This window comes from Schistocerca americana, chromosome 4 (assembly GCF_021461395.2).
Source record: "Schistocerca americana isolate TAMUIC-IGC-003095 chromosome 4, iqSchAmer2.1, whole genome shotgun sequence".
NCBI classification, from domain to species: Eukaryota; Metazoa; Arthropoda; class Insecta; order Orthoptera; family Acrididae; genus Schistocerca; species Schistocerca americana.
This window is the reverse complement of record NC_060122.1, coordinates 834,962,463-834,976,338: the sequence shown is the minus strand read 5'-3', so window position 1 is coordinate 834,976,338 and position 13,876 is coordinate 834,962,463. Positions and strand designations below refer to the sequence as shown.

Sequence of the window (13,876 nt, the reverse complement as noted above, 5' to 3'; positions counted from 1 at the left end):
TCTTTCAAGACACTGTCCATTCCGTTCAACTGCTTTTCTTTTGTTTCCTTTACTGCCTGCTCAATATACAGATTGAATAGCATCAGGGAGAGGCTACAACCCTGTTTCACTCCCTTCCCAACCACTGCTTCCCTTTCATGTTCCTCGACTCTTATAACTGCCATTGCTTTCTGTACAAATTGTAAATAGCCTTTCGCTCCCTGTATTTTACCCCTGCCACCTTTAGAATTTGAAAGAGAGTATTCCAGTCAATACTGTCAAAAGTTTTCTCTAAGTCTACAAATGCTAGAAACGTAGATTTTCCTTTCCTTAATCTTTCTTCTAAGACAAGTCGTAGGGTCAGTATTACCTCACGTGTTCCAACATTTCTACGGAATCCAAACTGATCTTCCTCGAGGTCGGCTTCTACCAGTTTTTCCATTCGTCTGTAAATAATTCGTGTTAGTATTTTGCAGCTGTGACCTATTAAACTGATAGTTCGCTAATTTTCACGTCTGTCAACACATGCTTTCTTTTGGATTAGAATTATTATATTCTTCTTCAAGTCTGAGGGAATTTCGCCTGTCTCATACATCTTGCTCACCAGATGGTAGAGTTTTGTCAGGACTGGCTCTCCCAAGGCTGTCAGTAGTTCTAATCGAATGTTGTCTACTCCCGGGGCCTTGATTCGACTTAGGTCTTTCAGTGCTCTGTCAAACTCTTCACGCAGTATCATATCTCCCATTTCATCTTCATCTACCTCCTCTTCCATTTCCATAATATTGTCCTCAAGAACATCGCCCCTGTATAGATCCTCTATATACTCCTTCCACCTTTCTGCTTTCCCTTCTTTGCTTAGAACTGGGTTTTCATCTGAGCTCTTCATATTCATGCAAGTGCTTCTCTTTTCTCCAAAAGTCCACATCTGCCCATGAAATGTCTTACAATATAAAATAAAAATTAAAATAATTTTAAAAAAGTGTTCAGTGCTTCGCGTATTTCAAAAAACATGCAGTGTGGTCGCACAAAAGCTGAAGGGGGCGTGAAAACGGTTTTGGCCCCCAAAAGTATGTCCGATTTTATTGAAATTTTGAAAGACCCGTCTAAGTCGAGCTTAATTTTCTCTGTGTGTGATGTATGCGATTTGTGTTGTTAATGTAGTGATATTTTTCTATTGAGAATAATAATACGATAGGATTATTTACCATTTGTTACACTGTACGAGTAGTCAGCTTTAGGTCTCGTATTTTTTGCACTTATCCCTTATTTTCACTTGGGTTGTACACTATCGTCCCGTATGTCCAATTTAAAGAATTTGTAACTGTAAGGAGAAATTATGTGGGGTCTGGATGGTAGCAGATGAAGTACTGCCTGAAGTAAAGCTGTCCGAAGATGGTATCTGTTGTTTCGGACATGTCCGAAAGAACAGATACCATCTTCATATAGTTAAGGCTAACCGGCCATTGACCTTCTTCTTCTGTACAGGTTGCACACGCATTGCCCGAACTCTTATGGGACTCGGTAAGATTATCTGCCGCGGGTAATGAGTGTAATGGGCAGGGGCACTACGAATGTAGTGTGTGGATATTAAGTTGGGAATGTGGGTCTCACGGGGTGCGTGCAAGGGATAAATCCTTGCAGTCGCACTATCCTCTGTGCCCTCGGTGGCTCAGATGGGTAGAGCGTCTGCCATGTAAGCAGGAGGTCCCGGGTTCGAGTCCAGGGCGGCGCACACATTTTCAACTGTCCCCGTTGATGTATATCAACAGCCGTCGACAGCTTAGTATCTTGATTTAATTACAATTTCATTTAAAGCTGTCACGGCAGGTCGTGAGTTGTGCTCCGATAGTTCATCCGTTAGAGCACTTGTTCGCCAAATGCAAAGGTCCCAGGTTAGAGTCCCTCTCCAAAACACAGTTTTAAACTGTCAGAAACATTCTTATGGGGATTTTTCTTGTAGTTCTTTTTAATTTGTTGTCTGAGCACATACTGTTAAAAACGGCCATAACAAACTGAATATCCGCTTCTAAACCGGTGCTAGAGTTCCGTCTGACCACCATCATGAGGAGTTCGTCACTGTACGTGATGATCAATTTGGCTTTCTTCAGTTGTCCAGTTTTCCCTTCCAGACCTATACCCCCAAACTCTGGACCTCCTATGGAGCTTGATTTGATTTATTGCGCACTTAGAGACCTGTTGCCTTACATTTTATAACAGGTCGTCCATTTTACAGTTTTTCGTGTAGATTACAAAACATATTCCATGTTACAAACAGCAATTATTGATTTCAGCAATTGGAATGGAAGTAATCTGTCGATGCGATTGCACAAATGTCTTAGCAAATTCAGATGCAGCCTGATCAATACATTCGAAACTGAAAGAAAAAAAAAATATTCAAATTTTGAGAAGATATGATGATAGATGATAGGAAAGATTCGGATGGTAAGAGAGAGAGAGAAATGTTAGCCTCTCTGAGCCAGACTGGTCTGAAAGCCTCGCAACTACTTCGTGTCTTGCAGTCCCAGTTTGCTACAGTTTAATTTATGGATTAATATTTCTAACCATTATTTACGAAAACACTGCAACTATAGTGTACAATGCGGGAAGCGTAGTGGTGTGTGAGTGTAAAGTATGTTATTTCCTGAGGTTATTAATTAACGTTCAGTTAGTATATTGTGTGTCTTGAATTTTACCTGTTATGTTACTTATAATGAAGTGTTGCGTTACAAGTGCGGTATAATGACTGCGGGTGGATATGGCTTCAGTTTATACTTAAGCTAGAACAGATTCACAGGGCTGATTGCATTACACTGTTTATTCTAATACAGTTTAATTATTCAAGATGTTGTTAAGGTTGTCTGCGGTACGTGTTGATGAAAGTGTTCACTGTATGAGTGAGTGTGTGTGTGGGTGTACGAACCGGAACTGCTGTCTTACGTGCTTCGCGTGTGTTGCAGTGTTCTCTTACATGGCCGTGTCTGTCTGTATTCGTCACGTAATGTCGTTGAGACAACATCAGTGATCTTATTTACTATGTCCTACTCTTCTTTGTCTCTTGTGGCACGTATCAGGTCATTGTTGTACTGCGTTGATGTTTCGTGTGCTGCTCTGTATCGGTGACATTTAAAAAGTATGTGTACTGGGGATCCACGTTCCGCACATGTACAAGTAGCATTCTGGATGCGGCCTACGCGGTGTAAGTGCGCGGGGCAAAGGCCGTGAGCTGTCAGAAAGTCAACCATACCGCGGCTGTGACTCATGTGGTTCAGTCTCACACAATCCCTGGTTTCCGGAAAGAAATGATATACCCTACGGCCCTTATCGCTTAACTCCCATTCCCTTTGCGATGGATTCACCCGCGATTTAATGCTCCGTATGTCCATCTTTTTGGCGATGGTTGCGGGACTCGGCTGTTCGACAGAGGATGTCAAACTACATAACTGTCAGCCGTCATTTGTCAACCTTATCTTATTGGACAACTAGTTTCAGTGTTTTACCACGCTATCTTCAGGTCCCTAACCGACGTTCAGGAATAATCAACCTCGCTTGTGATCAAACAGGGGCCAGCAACACTGGTATTAGTACACCACTGGCCATTAAAATTGCTACACCACGAAGATGACGTGCTGCAGACGCGAAATTTAACCGACAGGAAGAAGATGCTGTGATGTGCAAATGATTAGCTTTTCAGAGCATTCACAAAAGGTTGGCGCCGGTGGCGACACCTACAACGTGCTGACATGAGGAAAGTTCCCAAACAATTTCTCATACACAAACAGCAGTTGACCGGCGTAGCCTGGTGAAACGTTGTTGCAATGCCTCGTCTAAGGAGGAGAAATGCGTACCATCACGTTTCCCACTTTGATAAAGGTCGGATTGCAGCCTATCGCGATTGCGGTTTATCGTATCGTGACAGTGCTGCTCGCGTTGGTAGAGATCCAATTGTTAGCAGAATATGGAATCGGTGGGTTCACGAGGGTAATACGGAACGCCGTGCTGGATCCCAACGGCCTCGTATCACTAGCAGTCGAGATGACAGGCATCTTATCCGCACGGTTGTAACGGATCGTGCAGCCACGTCTCGATCCCAGAGTCAACAGATGGGGACGTTTGCAAGACAACAACCATCTGCACGAACAGTTCGACGACGTTTTCAGAAGGATGGACTATCAGCTCGAAGATCATGGCTGCGGTTACCATTGATGCTGCATCACAGACAGGAGGGCCTGCGATGGTGTACCCGACGACGAACCTGGGTCCACGAATGGTAAAACGTCATTTTTTCGGATGAATCCAGGTTCTCTTTACAGCATCATGATGCTCGCATCCGTGTTTGGCGACATCGCAGTGAACGCACATTGGAAGCGTGTATTCGTCATCGCCATACTGGCGTATCACCAGGCGGGATGGTATGGGGTGCCATTGGTTACACGTTTCGGTCACCTCTTGTTCGCATTGACCGCAGTTTGAACAGTGGACGTTACATTTCAGATGTGTTACGACCCGTGGCTCTACCCTTCAAAAAATGGTTCAAATGGCTCTGAGCACTATGGGACTCAACTGCTGAGGTCATTAGTCCCCTAGAACTTAGAACTAGTTAAACCTAACTAGCCTAAGGACATCACAAACATCCATGCCCGAGGCAGGATTCGAACCTGCGACCGTAGCGGTCTTGCGGTTCCAGACTGCAGCGCCTTTAACCGCACGGCCACTTCGGCCGGCTCTCTACCCTTCATCCGATCCCTGCGAAATCCTACATTTCAGCAGGATGAAGCACGACCGCATGTTGCAGGTACTGTACGGGCCTTTCTGGATACAGAAAATGGTAGGCTGCTGCCCTGGCCAGCACATTCTCCAGATCTCCTACCAATTGAACCAATTGAAAACGTCTGGTCAATGGAGGCCGAGGACCTGGCTCGTCACAATACGCCAGTCACTGCTCTTGATGAACTGAGGTATCGTGTTGAAGCTGCATGGGCAGCTGTACCTGTACACGCCATCCGAGCTCTGTTTGACTCAATGCCCAGGCGTATCAAGGCCGTTATTACGGCCAGAGGTGGTTGTTCTGGGTACTGATTTCTCAGGATCTATGCACCCAAATTGCGTTAAAATGTAATCACATGTCAGTTCTAGTATATTTGTCCAATGAATACCCGTTTATCATCTGCATCTCTTCTTGGTGTAGCAATGGCCAGTAGATATCTACTTGTTACAGTGACCACTTGAACCATCGCCTGCCTGTTTTGATCGCCAGCGAGGAAGATTATTCCTACACGTCGATCCGGGGCCTGAAGATGTAGTAAAACGCTGAAACTAGTTGCACAATAAAATAAGGTCGACAATTGAATGCTGATAGGTGTTTGAGAAATTGGCGCTCCTCGGTGGTGTCCCGTCCGGTAATCAGCACAGAGCCTTTTGGAGCGCTCTTCAGCCTCGCTCTGGAGGCGCAGGTGGGGGCAGGTGGGGGCGGGCAGGTGTCCGCCGCGTCCCCGCGGGCCAGCAGGCGCCGCCGCCTCAGCCCCCGCCCAGCCGCCAGCCACCGGCCACCGGCGGCGTGTTTGTTATCTCGGTCAGCCGGCTGACTCGCTTCGGCGCCCTCTGGATGGCCGGGCTGCCGCTGCCGCTGCCTCTGCCGCGTTGCTTTCACCGCTGCCTCCCAGACCTGGGGAATGTTGCCTGGCCATTAGGCGCCGGTATTTTTCCACTATAGACCAGTCCGCTGGTGCTTCCGCCCAGCTGATGGCCTGAGCGATACTGCCAGCACACGCAGACGCCTCGAGGGAAAGGCGATCTGCCAGGGAAAAGACAGACCACTCCGCAGCGTTTCCGTCGTTACTCCCATGATTTCAGCTGGAACTCTCAGTCCAACGCGATACACAGAGAAAATACCTATGATTCTACGACTTTACGACGCCGTAATATCTTCCCCATCGACGAATACAAACACAGGGTGATTCCAAAAGAAAGAACAGATTTCAAATGTTTATTACAGACTAACTACACTGAAGAGCCAAAGAAACTGGTACACTTGCCTAATATCGTTTAGGACCCCCAGCGAGCACGCAGAAGCGCCGCAAGACGATGTGACATGCACTCGACTAATGTCTGAAGTAGTGCTGGAGGGAGCTGAAACCATGCATCCTGCAGGGCTGTCAATAAATCCGTAAGAGCACGACCGGGTGGAGGTCTCTTCTGAATAGCACGATGCAAGGAATGTCACATGTCTGGGGAGCGTGGTGCCCAGCGGAAGAGTTTAAACTCAGAGGAGTGCTCCTGAAGCCACTCTCTAACAATTCTGGACGTGTGGAGTGTCGCATAGCCCTGCTGGAACTGCCGAAGTACGTCGGAATCCACAATGGACAAGAATGGATGCACGTGATCAGACAGGATGCTTACGTACGTGTCACCTGTCAGAATCGTATCTAGACGTACCAGGGGTCTCGTATCATTCCAACTGCACACACTCCCCACACCATTACAGAGCCTTCGTCAGCTTGAACAGTCCCTTGCTGACACACAGCGTCCATGGATTCAGGAGGTTGTCTCCATACCAGTGCACGTCCCTCCTCTCGATACAATTTAAAACGAGACTCATCCGACCAGGCTACATGTTTCCATTCATCAACAGTCCACTGTCGGTGTTGGCGGGCCCAGGCGAGGCGTAAAGCTTTGTGTCGTGCAGTCATCAAGGGTACACGAGTGGGCTTTCGGCGCCGAAAGCCCATATCCATGATGTTTCGCTGAATGGTTCGCACGCTGACACTCGTTGATGGCCGAGCATTGAGATCTGCAGCAATTTGTGGAGGTGCTGCACTTCTGTCACGCTGAACGATTCTTTTCAGTCGTCGCTGGTCCCGTTCTTGTAGGATCTATCTCCGGCCGCAGCGATGTCGAATATTTGATTTTTTACCGTATTCCTGATATTCACGGTACACTCGTGAAACGGTCGTACGGGAAAATCCCCACTTAATGGCTACCTCGCAGATGCTGTGTCCCATCGCTCGTGCGCCGACAATAAGACCGCGTTCAAACTCTCTTAAATCTTGATAACAAGCACTAACCGACGTAACAACTGCGGCAGACACGTGTTGTGTTATATAGGCGTTGCCGACCGCAGCTCCATATTGTCCCTGTTAAAATATCTCTGTATTTGAAAGCGGATGCCTATACCAGTTTCTTTGGCGTTTCAGGGTATTAGCACTTTGCGTGTGTTACTGGATAGAGGGAGGTTCAAAGTCTTATGTTCGCACAGACACCATATCGTACAATCAAGATGAGCACTTCCAGTCGTGAATCAATAGGTCCCTAATACTGAACCGACAGCTTCAACAATTCGATTTCTCAGCTCCTGAAAAATAGCTGCCATAGACAGGACAAAGACTCTGTCTTTTATGTACTCCTATGGAAGATGTGAGGTGTGGCGACGTAGCAGGCCAAAAGCAGTGAACAAGCTCTTGTTGTCCACATCTTCCAGTCCCACGTTCTGGGATGCACCTCAAGGTGAAACTGAGGTGGGGCGTCGCCATGCATAAAGATGAAGTAACTGGAATCTTCCTGAAGTTTAACAACCAATTTTGCAGCATGTCCAGATATGACATTCCTGTCACAGTTTCCTCCGCAAAAAAAGAAAGGTCCATAAACTTTGCGAACAGAAACGACACAAAACATTGTTTTGGGTAAGTCTCATTCATTTTTCACGACGACGCAAAGATTTTGTAACCCCCAAAATCTTACATTATGGCGGTTTACTTTACCCCATAGACTAAACGTCGATTCGTCCGAAAAGATGAAACTTTTGGAATATGTGTCCTCTGCCATACCATGGAGAAATGAAATGCGAAATTCGTACCTTCTGTTGCAATTGCCGCAGTAACTGCCACTTGTAAGACTTAGTATGCAGGCGTCGTTTCGCAACCCGCCACACCGTTGTCTGAAGAAGTTGTAGTTCGTGGCGATGGCTCCACGTGAACCCATCTCGGGTACGCTGGACATTTTCATCAGACGTGTGTGGCCGACCAGTGCTATTCCCTCTGCATGTGCAACCAACTTCCAAGAATTTTGTGAGTATGCCAGTCATAAACCTGGTTGTAGAGGGGCGGCTTCTTGATGAAGTGACGGCGGAATGCCCATTGCGTTTGAAAAATGGATTGACTCCCAGCAAATATCACTACACAAAATGGGTTCTCTCGTGGTGTAGTTGTCATGGTGCTACAAACAGGCAACAGTGCAGCTGTGTCAAAACTTTGAACCTTCCTCTATCCAGAGACATGCCCAAGATGTAATTTGTAACAAACAACTGAAATCTGCGTATTTTTGTATCATCCAGTACATGATCGTACCACCATCTCAAAGAAATGGCGGGGAGAGGGTTCTGATGTTTTATCGTCAATACGAATGTCAAAAATGCTGCTCGGCGAAAAAGAAACGCGCTGGTTGGAGGCAGGAGGACAAATGAATCATTGCGAATAATGAAAGCAATGTTCCATGCAAAAGGAGAATTCAAGAGACACATTGTCCAGGTATAAGGATCTGAGCAGCCTCGTTTGGCGTTTGATACCCAACGTTAATCACCAAAAGCGTTTCGTGTCGTTTTTAAAAGAGATGTGTGTGTCCTAGATTTCCTCGCTGAAAGACCTGTCAAAGGATGGTTCTACCGAGACATGTCGGGACATTACAACACTTTGTGAAGGGAAGGAACAGGTGTTCGATTTCCAACAAGACGATGCCCCTTCACTTCGACGGTAGGTAGTGTAGGGAGTATCAACATCTAAATGATTACACCGCAACCCACACCTAAATGCTTGGTAGTGGGTTCATCGAACGAACCACTTCCGTCTCTTCGCTGCCGTTCCGGTCTCGAATAACACAAGGGAAAAACGAACAACGTGCTCTAATGTCTCTTATTTTGTTACGATGATCATTTCTCCCTACGTAGGTGGGCGTCAGAAAAATACAGTGATAGAAAAAAAAAAAACGCAACACCCAGAAGTTGTGCGACCTACGCGAAAGTAGCGCCACTATGAGGATACAAATCAGGTTTGCTTTAAATACACGCTGTAACGGTAGCGAGCGCTAGTTACCTTCGAGACTGGACGTGGTGAATTGATGTTAGTCAAGAATCCCTTTAAGGCGACCGAGATGCCATTAGCGACAACTCACTGAGTTTGAACGCGGTCGTCTAATACGGCTACGAGTATCTGAATGTTTCTTCTGCGATATCGAAGAAAGACATGGTAGAAATGTAATCACTGTACATGATTGCTGGCAGCATCGGTCACTGGGCCAACGGCCGTGCAGGTGTGGTATCACCGGTTCCCGTCAGATCACCGAAGTTAAGCGCTGTCGGGCTCGGCTAGCGCTTGGATGGGTGACCATCCGGCCTGCCGAGCGCTGTTGGCAAGCGGGCTGCACTCAGCCCTTGTGAGGCAAACAGATTGAGAAATAGCGGCTCCGTTCTCGTAAACTGCCATACGACCGGGAGAGCGGTGTGTTGACCACATGCTCCTCCATATCCGCATCCAGTGACGGCCTGTAGGGTGAGGATGACACGGCGGCCGGTCGGTACCGTTGGGCATTCATGGCCTGTTCGGACGGAGTTAAGTATTTTTTAGTGGTCACCGGAATGTACAGTCGCAAGAAGACGGTGGTCCGGACGGCCACATGACACTACCGAGACAGAAGACCATCGCGTTAGGTGTATGACTCTGGCGTATCGTACCGCATCTGCAGCAGCAATTTGAGCAGCAGCTGGCACCGCAGTGACTCAACAAACTGTTACAAATGAAGGACAGCTACGAGCCAGACGTCCCGTAGCGTGCGTTCCACCGACACGCCAAAGAATCGTCATTTGCGACTTCACTGGTCTCAAGCGAGAGCTCATTGGAGGGCAGGATGTAAGTCTGTTGTGTTTTCTGATGAAAGCTGGTACTGCTTGGGTGCCAGTTATGGCGTGTGTTGGTTAGGCGAGGGCCAGTTGAGGACCTGCAACCAACCTGTCTGCATGCTGTGTGCTGGACACACCTGGAGTTATGGTCTGGGGTGCGATTTCGTATGACAGCAGGAGCACTCCCCTCACGCGTCCTGGCTGCAAATCTGTACGCAACCTAGTCTAGTAACAATCATCAGACGAACAATTTCAATTACAAAATGATCTAGAGACAATTTCTGTATGGTGAGAAAAATGGCAATTGGCACTAAACAAAGTGCGAGATCATCCACATGGGTACTAAAAGAAATCCGATAAATTTTGGGTATACGATAAATCGCACAAATCTAAGGGCTGTCAATTCGACTAAACACCTAGGAGTTGCCGCCTGGGGTGGCCGAGCGGTTCTAGGCGCTACAGTCTGGAACTGCGCGACTGCTACGGTCGGAGGTTCGAATCCTCCCTCGGGCATAGAAGTGTGTGATGTCCTTAGGTTAGTTAGGTTTAAGTAGTTCTAAGTTCTAGGGGACTGATGACCCCAGACGTTAAGTCCCATAGTGCTCAGAGCCATTTGAACCAACCTAGGACTTACAATTACGAGCAACGTAAATTGGAAAGACCACATAGATAATATTGTGGCGAAGGCGAAACAAAGACTGCGCTTTGTTGGGAGAACACTTAGAAGATGCGACAAACCCACTAAAGAGACTTGTTCGTCCCCTGCTAGAATATTGCTGCGCGGTATGGGATCCTTACCAGGTAGGATTGACGGAGGACATAGAAAAAGTGCAAAGAAGTTCAGCTCGTTTCGTGTTATCGCGCAATAGGGGTGAGAGTGTCACTGATACATACGCGAGTTGGGGTGGCAGTCACTGAATCAAAGGCGGTTTGCTTTGCGACGAGGTCTATTTACGAAATTTCAATCACCAACTTTCTCTTCTGAATGCGAAAATACTTTGTTGACACCGATCTACGTAGGGAGAAATGGTTCAAATGGCTCTGAGCACTATGGGACCCCATCTGAATTCATCAGTCCCCTAGAACTTAGAACTACTTAAACCTAACTAACCTAAGGACATCACACACATCCATGCCCGAGGCAGGATTCGAACCTGCGACCGTAGCGGTCGCGCGGTTCCAGATTGTAGCGCCTAGAACCCCTCGGCCACTAGGGTGAAATGATCATCATAATAAAATAAGAGTTCGAATGGAAAGATTTAGGTGTTCCTTTTTCCCACGCGCCATTCGAACGTGGAATGGTAGAGAAGTAGTATGAACATGGTTCCATGAACCCTCTGCCGGGCACTTTAGTGTGAATTGCGGAGCAACCATGTAGATGTGGATGTAGATTCAATCTCTTGTGCTGTCGTTCACCAACAGCATTCCAGGAGATGTTTTCCAACAGGATAACGCTCGCAACATACAATTGTTGTAACCCAGCATGGCCGGCCGTGGTGGCCAAGCGGTTAAAGGCGCTACAGTTTGGAACCGCGCGGCCGCTACGGTCGCAGGTTCGAATCCTGCCTCGGGCATCGATGTGTGTGATGTCCTTAGGTTAGTTAGGTTTAAGTAGTTCTAAGTTCTAGGGGACTGATGACCTTAGAAGTTAAGTCCCATAGTGCTCAGAGCCATTTGAAGCATTTTTAACCCATCATGCTCTACAGAGTATCGAAAGGTTGCGTTGACCTGCTCGATCACCAAATCTGTCTCCAATCTGGCACATATGCGACATCATCGGAACACAACTCCAGCGTCGTCCACAAACAGCATCAACCGTCCCTGTATTGACTGTCCAGGTGCAACACGCATTGAACTCCATTCCACAATCTGAGATCCGACACACATACAACACAACGCATGCACGTTTGCATGCTTGCATTCAACATTCTTACGGTTACACCAGTTATTAATTCACCAGAATTTCACATTTTCAACGGCTTATGTCTCATTTAAATTAACCTGTGATCACTTAAATATACTACCTAGACAAATGTATTCCCGAAATTTCATTACTCTACATCAACTATTTTTTGTTGATGTAATTTTTTACGTCTGTGTATATGCAAACGGTTATTAAAGTGAGATCAATTGGTGAAGATATCATTGGTGACATTAACACAAAAAGCTTTAGTAAGTGAGTCTCTACACATCACTTTTTTTTCCCTCAGCAAAGCCAGGAAGTGAGTAAACGTAGCTGGCTTGCGGAAAGAAGGTGCGGTTGTGCGATAACACCATAGAGGACAGTAAGAGATGGTTTACAATTGAAATTTAGGGGCAGCACTTTTCAGGAGGAGTCGGACAACATGTTGCTTCCTCCCCACATACATCTCACGTGTTGACCACGAGGGGAAAATTCGAGAGATTAGAGCCAATACAGAGGCTTGCTGAAAATCATTCTTCCCACGCACTACTTGCGACTGGAACAGGGTTGGAGGGATCAGATAGTGGTACACACCATTACGTGGCTTGCGCAGTATGATGAAGTGAATAGTCTAAAAATAAAATCAGGATATATCCAGTATCTTCCAAATGCCTTAGGGACCATCGCTCTGTTAAAATGGTTTGCTGCAGGTCCCCTATTGGAGACGTCGCGTAAAAGTGAAACGAAAGGCTTGATACAAACAGCTGCTCTTCTGCAGGATGCGGGCAGTGCGTGTCCTCACGTAACCGTAACACGTGCTCCTGGTAGGAGCCATGATACAGCCACGTGCGTTGGGACCCGGCTGCGTTGCTTTGCCTTCACGTTTTCTCCAGCGGTGTAGAGAAAAAGAAGGAGCCTTAGGACGCTATAGGCCCACCTGACAGCCACCGGCACTCTCCATCCATCCTCAGGGTCAACCGCAAGGACAAGAAGAGCCCTACCCGGAAGATCACAGCTCTACCGGAAGCTTTAAGATGCAGCATTACCGGACTGCTTCGCATGTGGCGAAAGCGTTTAAGATTTATGATCTGCCAGCAACATCGCTCATTAATCAGCAACATTACTTCTTTATCCTCTAATAAGCCACACGTGATGGTAGATATATAATTCGCATGGTTATCCTCACATGACGAGGATAATGGAATGTCGTCGAATTAAATCGGGTGATGCTGCGGGAATTAGATTAGGAAATGAGACGCTTAAAGTCGTAAATGAGTTTTGCTATTTAGGGAGCAAAATAACTCACGATGGTCTAAGTAGAAAGGACATAAAATGTACACTGACAATGGCAAGGAAAGCGTTTCTGAAGGAGAGAAATTTGTTAACATCGAGTATAGATTTAAGTGTCAGGAAGTCGTTTCTGAAAGTATTTGTATGGAGTGTAGCCATGTATGGAAGTGAAATATGGACAATAAATAGTTTAGACAAGAAGAGAATAGAAGCTTCGAAATGTGGTGCTGCAGAAGAATGCTGGAGATTAGATGGGCAGAACACATAACTAATGAGGAGGGATTGAACAGACTTGGGAAGAAGAGAAATTTGTGGCACAACTTGACTAGAAGAAGGGATCGGTTGGTAGGACATATGCTGAGGCATCAAGGGATCACCAATTTAGTATTGGAGGGCAGCGTGGAGGGTAAAAATCGTAGAGGGAGACCAAGAAATGAATACACTAAGCAGATTCAGAAGGATGTAGGTTGCAGTAGGTACTGGGAGATGAAGAAGCTTGCACAGGATAGAGTAGCATGGAGAGCTGCATCAAACCAGTCTCTGGACGGAAGACCACAACAGCAACAACATCCTCACATACGTGTTGCCAGACCTGACTCTGGCTTTCGGAGACATTATTTCGTGCTTGGTGCGACCTCCGGAAGTCCATTTTTATGACGTATATCCACGTATGTACTGCCCAAGCCTGTGTACAGTTTGTGGCGGACAGTCTACACCAATACCTACGTCTTCGCCTGCATCTGTATACAAAATCCGCGAAATGTCGTGAGGTGCATGGCGGAGGGGACCACGTACCACTATTAGTCATTTCATTTCCTGTT

At 46.7% G+C, this 13,876-nt stretch overlaps 1 protein-coding gene across 1 annotated transcript in view; it reads left to right on the top strand.

The window, feature by feature from the left end:
- The window catches only part of LOC124612576 (putative fatty acyl-CoA reductase CG5065), a 429,978-nt gene that overhangs the window by 76,006 nt on the left and 340,096 nt on the right, over nucleotides 1-13,876 (top strand). The gene's annotated exons all lie outside the window — the stretch shown is intronic.